The 12,598-nt window shown below is 40.8% G+C and overlaps 1 protein-coding gene across 4 annotated transcripts in view; it reads left to right on the forward strand.

The window, feature by feature from the left end:
* Nucleotides 1–12,598, forward strand: part of ARHGAP24 (Rho GTPase activating protein 24) — a 527,216-nt gene that overhangs the window by 80,628 nt on the left and 433,990 nt on the right. The window contains exon 1 of one of the 4 annotated variants that reach the window (XM_058192082.1): nucleotides 10,662–11,084. The exons of the other annotated variants lie outside the window; for them this stretch is intronic. The gene's annotated coding sequence lies outside the window, so the exon portion shown is untranslated. Of the gene's footprint in view, nucleotides 1–10,661; nucleotides 11,085–12,598 lie in introns of those variants that run through there. 4 annotated transcript variants of the gene reach the window in all.

Genomic DNA, 12,598 nt, shown 5'->3' on the forward strand with positions numbered 1-12,598 from the left:
AGGAAGAGATGGTCCATCTAATAACCTGGTTTGTGGACAGTTCATTAGCCAACTGCTGTGTTTCTCTGAAAATAAGACCCTGTCTTATATTTTTTTGAACCCCAAAATAAGTGTTTGGCTTTATTTTTGGGGAGGTTTTATTATTTTGGGGCACATGGAGCAAGACGGGGCTCCTCTTGCCATCTTACTGGTTTCCAGCTCTGTCTCCCTAAACCTAACCAGACGGAATGGCGGGGATCAGCTTTGCACGAATTTAATTTTTTGGGGGGGAGGGCTTATTTTCAGCGGGGCTTATTTTAGCGCATGTGCTCAAAAGCCCGATTGGGCTTATTATCAGGGGATGTCTTATTTTAGGGGGAACAGGGTAGGTAACATCATCAATGCGAATTTAAAATTGCTAGATCAAATTCATGCCCAATTTTATCTGTCATTCCTAAGAATGCTGAGAATACAATTCATAGAATTCTGGAAATTCTAGACCAGGACTCTCCAAACTTGGCAACTTTAAGACATGTGAATTCCAACTCCCAGAATTCCTCAGCCAACCATTAATTGAAGTCCACAAGTCCTAAAGTTGCCAAGGAGATCCCTGGTCTAGACAAAGAGAAATCTTACTACTTTTTTTTAACATTAAATAAGTTTTTATTCATTTTTATCATTCTCCCATTCATTTTTTTCTTTCAGCTAACAGCTCCATTCCATTGCAGCCTTCTCTAATGCAGAGTTACTCCAGTATCTTTCTCCAAGACCATAATTTTGGCATCTTTTCTAAACTTTTTTTTTTGTAGTGTGCACAAATCCTTCACATACATATCTGTATTTTACAGTGTTTGCAAAGCAATATTTTTCCAGATGTTTTCCTTCCTGAACACGTGTTATTTGTTCTAGTAGGACTTTCTGCCAAAAACCAATATCTGTTTAAAGATGTTTTATCAATGTATTTCATTTATTGATTTATTTCCCTCAGTAACCAATTGCTTTGCATGAGGGAGAGAACAGCTTGAAACCGACTGGTATAATTTCTTTGTTGATACATGATATATGTGTCACAGCAGCCATACTTTCAGAAGAAAAAAAATTCTTTTGTTTTGGAAAGTAGGAAGGATTGCATTGAAAAATGATAATAATAGGAGCTGTTTGAGAATTTTATCTCTCTCTCTCCCCTCTCCCCCTCCCTCCCTCTCCCTCCCTCCTCCTCCCTCCCTATCTTTCTCCCTCCCTCCCTCTTCCTCTTCCTCTCTCCCATTCCCTCTCTCTTCCTCTCTGTCTCCTCTCTCACTCCCACTCCCTCTCTCCCTCCCTCCCTCTCTCTCTCTCTCTCTCCCTCTCTCTTCCTCTTCCTCTCTCCCTCCTCTCTCTCTCTCCCTCTTCCTCTCCTCCCTCTCTCTCCCTCCCTCTCCCTCCCTCCTCCTCCCTCCCTATCTTTCTCCCTCCCTCCCTCTTCCTCTTCCTCTCTCCCATTCCCTCTCTCTTCCTCTCTGTCTCCTCTCTCACTCTCCCACTCCCTCTCTCCCTCCCCTCCCTCTCTCTTTTCCTCCCTCCCTCCTCCTCTTCTTCTCTCCCATTCACTCTCTCTTCCTCTCTGTCTCCCCCCTCTCACTCTCCCACTCCCTCTCTCCCTCCCCTCCCACTCCCCCTCCCTCCCTCTTCCTCTTCCTCTTCCTCTCTCCCACTCCCTCTCTCTCCCTCTCTCTCTCCCCCCTCTCTCCCTCTCTCTCTCCCATTCCTCTCTCCCTCTCCTCTCCCTCCTCCTCCTCCTCTCTTTCTCCCTCCTCCTCCTCTTCCTCTTCCACTCTCCCATTCCTCTCTCCTCTCTCCCTCTCCTCTCCCACCCTCTCTCCTCCTCCTCCTCTCTCTTCCTCCCTCCCTCTTCCTCTTCCTCTCTCCCATTCACTCTCTCTTCCTCTCTGTCTCCCCCCTCTCACTCTCCCACTCCCTCTCTCCCTCCCCTCCCACTCCCCCTCCCTCCCTCTTCCTCTTCCTCTTCCTCTCTCCCACTCCCTCTCTCTCCCTCTCTCTCTCCCCCCTCTCTCCCTCTCTCTCTCTCACAAACACACACTTATATCTATGATTCTCGTGCAGTGAAAAAATCCAACATTTGCTCAGACAGAAATTCCTTCCAACAGGAATAGAGTTATTATTGGGTGACTGATAGCTCCTCAGATGGAAGGTAAACAATCATGGACATCCATGGAGCTTCATAAGTTAAAATGGTTTGGCCAAAAATATGATGCTGTGTAATCACACACACACCTTTCTACCCTTTTTGTAATATACATCATTTATTTATTTATTTATTTATTTATTTATTTATTTATTTATTTATTTATTTATTTATTTATTTATTTTTGTCACAACAATATATGTAGGTATCATACAAAAAGATTATATAGTAAATAAACATATACATATATATATATTAAAAAAAAAAAAGACAATAGGACAGGAACGGTAGGCACGTTTGTGCGCTTATGCACGCCCCTTATGGTCCTCTTAGGAATGGGGTGAGATCAATAGTAGAAAGTTTTTGGATAAAACTTTTGGGATTATGGGAAGAGACCACAGAGTCAGGTAAAGTGTTCCAAGCATTGATGATTCTGTTACAGAAGTCGTATTTTCTGCAATCTAGATTAAAGCGGTTGACATTAAGTTTAAATCTATTAGTTGCTCTAGTATTATTGCAATTAAAGCTGAAGTAGTCTTTAACAGGAAGGACATTACAATAGATCAGGGGTGTCCAAACGTGGTCCCTTTAAGACTTGTGGACTTCAACTCCCAGAGTTCCTCAGCCAGCTTTGCTTTGCAAATAAGTTTGGACACCCCTGCAATAGATGATTCATACACTCAGCTCCATCCAGTCGTCCCGACTCTACCCTGAATTAAGGGATTGTAGGGTCATACAAAGGGAGTTTTTATTGTTAATAATTTTTCGTTAAAAATTGTTTTTAATATATAGATAGTCCTTGATATACAACCATTAGCTTTGAACTTCTGTTCAAAGCTACAATGGGGAAAAAATGACCTTTGCGTTGATAATTGTTACAACATCCACACAATCCTATGATCAAAATTTGGGCGCTTGACAACTGGTATGTATTTCTGACAGTTGCAGCATCCCGGAGTCCTGGGACTATCGTTTCTGACATTCCCACCCAGCTTCTAACAAGCAGAGCCAATGGGGAAAGTGGACTTGCTTAATAACCACATGATTCACTTAACAGGTGTATGATTCGCTTAACCACCATGGCAAAAAAAGTTGTAAAATTGGATGCAATTCATTTAAAAATCTCCTTGTTTAACAATGGAATTCTGGTCCCAGTGCTTGTAAATCAAGGACAGTCTGCAAATCACTCTGAAATGGAGTTGTATAAACCGCACTGTATAAATATATAAAGATAAATTATCATTAATGTTACAATTAAGGTAAAAATTAAGGTATTCTGACTCCACCCACCACTCTCTGCATGCAGAATGTGATCCTAAATGTGGTCTTGGCTAGAAAAAGTTATTCGTGATGTAGAGGCTCATCTCTAAGGGATGCCGTGGCTCAGTGGCTAAGACGCTGAGCTTGTGGATCAGAAGGTTGGCAGTTCAGCGGTTCGAATCCCTAGTGCTGCATAACGGGGTGAGCTCCCATTACTTGTCCCAGCTTTTGCCAACCTAGCAGTTCGAAAGCACATAAAAAAATGCAAGTAGAAAAATAGGAACCACCTTTGGTGGGAAGGTAACAGCGTTCCGTGCGCCTCTGGCGTTAAGTCATGCCGGCCACATGACCATGGAGACGTCTTCGGACAGCGCTGGCTCTTCGACTTTGAAACGGAGATGAGCACCGCCCTCTAGAGTCGGGAACGACTAGCACATATGTGCGAGGGGAACCTTTACCTTTACCTAGAGGTTCATCTGAACAGGTTATTGGTGATATTCACCCCCTCTTGATTTAAAAAAAAAAACAACCTGTTGGCTTGCATGACTCCTGAATGTTTGATTCAGAAGGAAAAATTACTATTTGAGGAATATTAAAAACAGCCTGCAATCATCTAATACGTAGGCCATTGGAGTCTTTTTCATAAATAATGAAACAGTATCTCATTTGATTTATTCATTATTAATTTGCTTCAGAGAAACAAACAAACAAAAAGGACAATTGTATTGATTTTCTGGCACTTCATTTTTGGGAATAATGTCAAGTGTAGGGGAAATCAAGAGATTCAGGCCGTTCAAATGACTGTCAAGATTTACTGCAAACTTAAGCCCTCTACAAGAATCTGACCGAGTAGCAGCGGTCAAGGGAAATGAGTGGGAGATGAAAAAGGCATTCAAGCTGGGGCTGGACTTAGATCTCTGGTGGGCACGCAAAGACTTGTGATTTATGACACCCTTGACCCCTCCCTCGGGCTGAGCCTGGCCATCTCCTACAAACAATACAGTATGCCCTGCAACATATTAATTAGAAACAAGACAGCTAAAAACTATATGGCTGAATACATTGCACTGGGAAAGCATCAGGTGATATTTCTTAACTAGGGGCCATATGGTTTTATAATAATCCAATACACTCATCTCATTGTTCTTGAAACTGCTTTGGGGAAATCTTTGGGCTGATTGGACTGGAAGAATCTTCACCAGCATCGCAGTTGATTTATTGTTCACATAAAAATATCATAGCCACATTATGGACCTTCCGTTTCTTGGTCTTTCTCTTCTGTCATCGCTCCAAGAACACACACAGTTGCCAGAGTAAGTAGGAGAGTAATACATCATACTTAAAAATTGGGGTCTAAAAACCTCCTCCAGCCCACATACCCTTAAAAAAATGATATGATACACTCAGTTATTTCAATGGGGATTATCCCAGAAACATGCTTGATGTAGCAGTTTAGACTTTTTGGTGACCTATCCAGAAGTGGTATTCAGCAGGTTCAGACCGGTTCGGGTAAATTGGTAGCAGAAATCATGGAGAAATCATGGGTGGGCCTGCCCACCCGCCCCGGCTCTATGCTGTCCTATTTAGGCACGTTTTTGAGGCCGGGCACGTGCGCGGAAGGCGAGCGCACCAGCAATACGCATACATGAAGGACGGGCACCAGGGGTAGGTTCCAAATCCCATCGCTACCGGTTTGCTCATGCGCACTTGCGGTGCTTCTGCATATGCACAGAAGCATCCGGGTGGGTGGGCAGAGCCTCCCGCTGCTACTGGTTCACCCGATCTGGTGCAAACCGGTAGCAACCCACCACTGCTGGGCACATGCATGGAGGTGGCGTGTGCTAGCGAAGCAAGCGAGTGAATCCCACCTCTGGACCTATCTCAAACATCTGACTGAACATCCAGGTATAGGAAGACATAAATGACCCCACAAAAAGGATCACGTCAAAAATGGACAATCCTAAATAGGATTCGCGTCACACATCCCCCAGTATCTGCCAAGGATCTCTGTATAAATGGAGCATAGTATCCTCCCCTCAGTGGGACTGCAGGGTCCCACATCAAACTGTAGGCCATATAACGTGACTGGCTATAAGCTGATAGCATATATCAGTCCGGTAGCCCCAATGGTGCTTTTTGAGGAAGCAACTGGACTTTCTTGCCTTCAGGTGTTACTGCATTAATCTATGCTCATTTGGTGCCTATTGCTGGTAGGGAGATGTTTTTATAGCAATAGCAATAGTGCTTAGACTTATATACCACTTCACAAGTGCTTTACAGCCCTATTCAGCCTATTGCCCCCAACAATCTGGGTCCTCATTTTACCCACCTTGAAAGGATGGAAGGCTGAATCAACCTTGAGCCTGGTGAGATTTGAACTGCGAAATTGCAGGTAGCAGAAGTAGCCTGCAGTACTGCACTCTAACCACTGCGCCACCACGGCTCATAATTTTTTATCTTTTTGTTTTTATCTTTTTGTTTCCTTTGTTTGGCTTCTTGATAGTCTGTTTTGCATAATAGGTAGATATTGTTTATGTCTATGTGTCTATTGTAGCAAGATTAATGCTGAGTAAGTACCAGGATGTTTACTGGGCTAGTAGGTATCACCTCCTTCCAATGTGATTTAAGATCTGTTAAAATATTTGAAAGAAAACACACTCTAGAAGAATAACACCATCATAGGCAGAGAGAACCGTAGGAGGAAAACATTAACTTGACAGCTATTTGAATGATGTGCAGGCTGGAATGTATGGCTGCAATTGTATACACGTAAATAAAAGAAACGTGACAGAAAATTTCAAGTACGAAATGACAGTTGACGGATTGTTTTGGCATTGTTGAATTATTTTGGTTAACACGCAGTCTGGATCCTTTTGAAAACTTTGCGCATCTGAAAGCAGAAAGCAGGAAAGAATTGCAAGCAACTGTTAAAGATGATAATATAACATGTTGGGAAAGACGAGAGGTAGCTTAAGTCCAGGTGTACACTTTTACAGGAATACCTTGAAAAGCCGACTAGGTGACTCAGTGGCTAAGATACTGAGCTTGTCGATCAGAAAGGTCGGCAGTTCGGCAGTTTGAATCCCTAGTACAGGTCTCTTGCCTGAGCAGGGGGTTGGACTAGATGACCTCCAAGGTCCCTTCCAACTCTGTTACTGTTACAAATATCAGCTTTGTGAAATATCAGGTTCACGTTCCCTTTCCTATCACTAATGTCAAAGATAAAGGGATTCAAAGCTGTAATGAGGCAAGAAAGAGGATGGAGCTTCAAGGAAAGGAGATATTTTATAGGGGGAAAAAAATGAGGATTTTGCTTGGGATTCTGCGATTGAAAAAGGGTGATTTTTTTTTTAAGACAACACAAACGAGTTCAAAGATAAACTGTAAAGAAATTGTCTAAAGGTCTCCTGCTTGCTAGTAGTTATTGTGCAATACAAAGTTTGTTTATGTGTACGTTTAGGGGCATCCTCAGAATTTTAAAATGATTGAATAGTTAAGAGTTTGTGGTTTGATCAAATGCAGGTCAGAGGTAAAGTAAGAGCTTTGAGGTAACAGGAGGAAAAATTGCAGGAAACTGCCACAGGCTTTATATTTAATTCATTTAGTATTGTAGAATCATAAAAAAAGGAAGGCATGTTAAATGTCAAGATTGCTATAGCAACCATCTATAAGGCTGTCTCATGGATTTACTGTCCACATCTTACCCTACACATCGGCATTCCAGATCTTCAAAAACAATATATAATATATAAGCCGTTAAATCACTGGAATATTTTTTCAAGCACCCTTTAGGTTTCTGTGAAAAATACTATTTTTTTTAAATAGATTCTGCAGAGAGTCTCTAGAACAAGGGGTGTCAAACTTGATTTCATTGAGGGCTGCATCAGGGTTGAGTTTGACCTCAGGGGGAGCTGGGGCTGGGGGTGGCCAGGGTGGGCATAGCCAGCTCAGCGTCACTCGTCGAGGCTCCATTTTTAGCCGTGACAGCAGAGGTGGGTTTCAGCAGGTTCTGACCAGTTCTGGAGAACTGGTAGCAGAAATTTTGAGTAGTTCGGAGAACCGGTAGTAAAAATTCTGACTGTTCCCACCCCCATCTATTCTCTGCCTCCCGAGTCCCAGCTGATCGGGAGGGAATGGAGATTTTATAGTATCCTTCCCCTGTCACGCTCACCAAGCCACACCCACCAAGCCAAGCCATGCCACGGCCACCAAGCCACGCCCACAGAACCAGTAGTAAAAAATTTTGAAACTCACCAGTGCGCGACAGCCTCCTGCAGCCCTCTGCCAGCAAAATGGAGGTTGTGGGGTGCGCGTGGTCTCCCCGAACTCCATTTTTTCTGGCAGAGGGCTGCAGGAGGCCATTGCGGCCAAAAACGAAGCTTGGAAGGGCCACACAGAGGCACTGCAGGCTGGTCCTTTGCTGTTTCCAGGGCGGCCCCGCAGGCCAGATCTAAGCACCCCATGGGCTGGATCCAGCCCGCATGCCTTGAGTTTGACACCTATGCTCTAGTCTAGAACAACAAATCAGTTACTCAAGAATTATAACTTTATTTCTTTTGGGTATATGCCAGTGTATAAGTGGCAACACTGACAAATCTTTTGTCAAACAGGGGTATGAAGTAGAGATCTTATATACTTTCTCTTTGAGGTTTCTCTTACCTCCAAACAATTTTCATTGCTGACAGACTAATTTCTGATCATATGAATTCTAGTTTTTTATTTTTTTCATAAAAGGAACATCATTATATTTGACATTATGTATACTAAAGCAGACTTTCCCAATCAGACATTTTCCAAGTGTGTTAGGACAAGATATGAATGTTTATCATATAAACAAAATGAATCTTTGTATACAAAACAATAGTATATTGATTGGATTGGATTGGATTTGATTTCTAGAATAGAATAGATTAGAATAGAATAGAATAGAATAGAATAGAATAGAATAGAATAGAATTTTTATTGGCCAATTGTGATTGGACACACAACGAATTTGTCTTGGTGCATATGCTCTCAGTGTACATAAAAGAAAAGAAAAGATACCTTCATCAAGAATCATAAGGTACAACACTTAATGATAGTCATATGGTACAAATAAGCAATCAGGAAACAATATCAATATAAATCGTAAGGATACAAGCAATAAAGTTACAATCATACAGTCATAAGTGGAAGGAGATGGGTGATGGGAACGATGAGAAGATTAATAGTAGTGCAAACTTAGTACATAGTTTGACAGTGTTGAGGGAATTATTTGTTTAGCAGAGTGATGGCATCCAGGAAAAAAACTGTTCTTGTGTCTAGTTGTTCTGATGTGCAGTGCTCTATAGCATCGTTTTGAGAGTAGGAGTTGAAACAGTTTATGTCCAGGATGTGAGGGGTCTGTAGATATTTTCACAGACCCCTTTTTGATTTGTGCAGTATACAGGTCCTCAATGGAAGGCAGGTTGGTAGCCATTGTTTTTTCTGCAGTTCTAATGATCCTCTGAAGTCTATGTCTGTCTTGTTGGGTTGCAGAACCAAACCGGACAGTTATAGAGGTGCAGATGAGAGACTCAATAATTCCTTGATTTCTATAGCTGCTCATCTTGACTCCGGACAGCACAAAACTTAAAACATTTAAAACAATTAAGGCTATTAAAACAGTACAAAATACATATATATGACACCAAATAAAACTGTTGCTATGAATACAGCCAGAAAATGGGGCCCCTAACACATTTAGGGCATTATATACAAATACGATTCTGTGATGTGCTTTAGGAATTTTAATGAAGAGCAATGTATAAATATCTAATCAAGCAAGCGGTTTAGATCATTTGCCTAAACCAGAATCATATCTGAATTACTGCTTACATTTGAATTTTCACTATGCTGGACAGATTGATATTATTTTTCCTCTAGTAAAGTGTTTATTCATTTATTCTGGAATACCATGCTGCAATTGCGTTCACATTCACTGTTCAAAGTAGTCATGTCTGAGGAATTAACTACTGAGTTTTTGTATACTTTAGAGCTGGAGAACCTGGACTGATATATTACCTTCAACAGCAAGATAATATATTTTGCTAGCAACTGAACTCACTTTTGAGACACCAAATAAAAACAGTTTTCTTCCCTGAAAATTTGGGGGTGTGTGTGTGGAATGAAAGACGCAACCTCACCATTGCTGACAATCATTGATGTTATATGTGATTGCATCTGTATTGTTTCTCCATGTTTACGTATTTTAAAATATGATCCTTGTCATCAGTTGGAGCCAAAGTTTTTCCTTCTGTTCCTAGAAATACTGTTTTATAAAATATTTTATATTTTGCGCCAAAGGTACTGCTAAAAAAATCAAGCGAAATGCTTGCAAAACCACTCTTGCTGCTATCTGTAATATTAATGCACACTTTTCAATTCCATGGGCACATGCCAGTAGTGGCTTTAACTTACCTTCACTTCTGGTTCAGAACTGTGAGTGCGTGCGCGCGCACTTCTGCGCATGCGCAGTGTCCGTGGTGACATCTGGGTGGGTGGACAGCGCCTCCCACTGCCGCCTCTATTGGTTCACCCAAACTGGGGTGAACCGGTAGAAACCCACCACTGGCACAAGCAGATAGGGAACAGACCTATTGGTTATAATATACTCTACTTAAAGTTTTTGGTTCCAAATATAAGTATCTTAACAGCTCCTTTTTCATAGTCAAAAAATCTGTAATATACCAATATGTAAAGAACATAAGGAAAAAATGATGCAACCATTAATCAGGTAGTTTTAATTTATGGCTCAAATACATCTTGCTTTTCTCTTTTTTACTTTTGCCATCTGCTGAGTATGTAACCTTTGGGAAAAAAAAATTGACCAAGTTCAATATGGGATCGCTATATATACAGATATAAAATAAGTTGTTAATGAGGAACTGTTGGGAAATGCTTTCTATAATTCTTTGGTTTTTTTAATGTTGTTTTGGAAAGGAAGTTTGACTAAAACCTGAACTAAGTCCAGCTCCATAATTCTTTATTTTCAAAGCGTTTTTTCTTGATAAAAATGTGCTTTTACTTACAGATGGGAAACTAGATCTGGTTATTTGATACTCAAAGTGATCGCATTTCCCCCCAGTCAGATGGATATATTTAGTTGTTCTCTTTGAACACAGATTACTCACAGGAAATGATCACTTTACATTTTTTTTCCAGAAAAAAACCCAAACAGAATTAGGCTAAATGAAAGAGGATCTGCAGTTTCCAGCTAAGTAAAAAACATTTTACTAAACATTAAATTCACTATGCACCATTTTTCATTGTTTGTTCCATTTTCTTTCTGTTTAGACAAATCCAGAATCTGGTTTTTTTCACACTTAGGAATGGTGTAGTTCTATATCCATATGTCACTTGGAGAATTACAAGTCCGATCTTTTATTCTTGGCTAATGTAGAAGAATATAAGTTGTTTCAGCAGATCAGACATTTCTGGATGAATCAGAATATTTAAAACTGTTTCAGTTCTACATTCACTCGAAGTTCAGAAATGGGACAAGGATGAGCAGCTGTGACACGCTGATGCCTTTTAAGTCTTTCATCACACTTTTTTGACCCAACTGAACACACACTATCTTTTGGAGTGAACAGCAGAGCAGCAGAATGAACAACATCTGAGGTGTTCAATTCCTGTTTTGGTAGGTTCTTCCAGTTTGGAAGTTGATTACTGGAATTCTTCTGTCTGGGTTCACACATTTAATTAAGCCATAATCTGGATTGTTTTAGTTTAGTGCAATCTGTGAAGCTAGGTACTCTGTCAACTGTGATTTGTAGTTTGGCATGTTATGTGAAACCAGCTAATTGTTAGGTCATTCTGCAATTATCGGGTAACCAAACCATGATTCAACACAATATAGGAACTCAGGCATCTCTCTCTCTCTTTTAATATATCTACATGAAACTGCCTGGTCAGAAATCTGAGGTAGATTATCTTCTAAATTAGGTCTTTTTGATCTAAATCAAAGGCTTTGATATTCATTCAAATAAGAAGCACCTGTATTTGGAAAATATGTAAAGAAATCAATAGGAATTTTTGTATGGATTGGAGAAATATGAACTTCACATGTGAATTTAATAATGAAAAAATAATAAACTGAAAGAAAATAAGATTGGCAATTCTTCCACATACAGATCAATCCATTTTATTGCATAAGCGGTATATAGTTGTAAATCCATTTATGGATGAACATAATCTCATATGGATGAGAGCCTTCTTCAATGTATCACTTTCCACATGTGTTTGGACTGCACATCCCAGAATTCCAAGGAGTTTGGTTGGGGAATTCTGGGATGTGCAGTCTTAACTGATTCAGACAGTGTCAAATTCCAGAAAGTTTAGTGAATGCCACTTTAAAATGCCACTGGCTGCCTGTGGCCTTTCGAGTGCGCTTTAAGGTGTTGGTTACGACCTTTAAAGCACTCCATGGCTTAGGGCCTGGGTACTTACGGGACCGCCTGCTGTTACCACATGCCTCCCACCGACCCGTACGCTCTCACAGAGAGGGACTTCTCAGGGTGCCGTCCGCCAAGCAATGTCGGCTGGCGGCCCCCAGGGGAAGGTCCTTCTCTGTGGGGGCTCCCACACTCTGGAACGAACTTCCCCCGGGTTTACGCCAAATACCTGACCTTCGGACATTCCGTCGCGAACTGAAGACGCATCTTTTTATTTGCGCGGGGCTGTCTTGAATTTTATCTTTTATCAATTTTTAAATGGGGTTTTTAGTATGGAAATTTTTAATGTTAGGCTAATTTAAATAAGTTTTTTAAATGGTATTTTAATCTGTATATTGTATTGTTTTATCTTGCCTGTACACCGCCCTGAGTCCTTCGGGAGAAGGGCGGTATAAAAATCAAATAAATAAATAAATAAAATAAAAATTCCTCTTCCCAGAAACACCTGGATAGTGTTATATTTTTTCTCCTTAATTTCATCTTCTTTTGCTCCCGCTGTGGACTGATTCCTCTGGTATCTTTGTAACTGCCTACTGTTTCTTCTCAGTCTACCTGTCCAACTTACGTCTATAACAATACTACTTCTTCTTCATTAATAGCAATGTCAAACTTTTTTCACTATTATGATAAACTTAAGAAATTGATCTCTTCTGAGACTCCAAAAGGCCAGGGGCAGCAGATGTGATTCCCTGGATTTTTG

This window comes from Ahaetulla prasina, chromosome 8, assembly GCF_028640845.1.
Source record: "Ahaetulla prasina isolate Xishuangbanna chromosome 8, ASM2864084v1, whole genome shotgun sequence".
NCBI classification, from domain to species: Eukaryota; Metazoa; Chordata; class Lepidosauria; order Squamata; family Colubridae; genus Ahaetulla; species Ahaetulla prasina.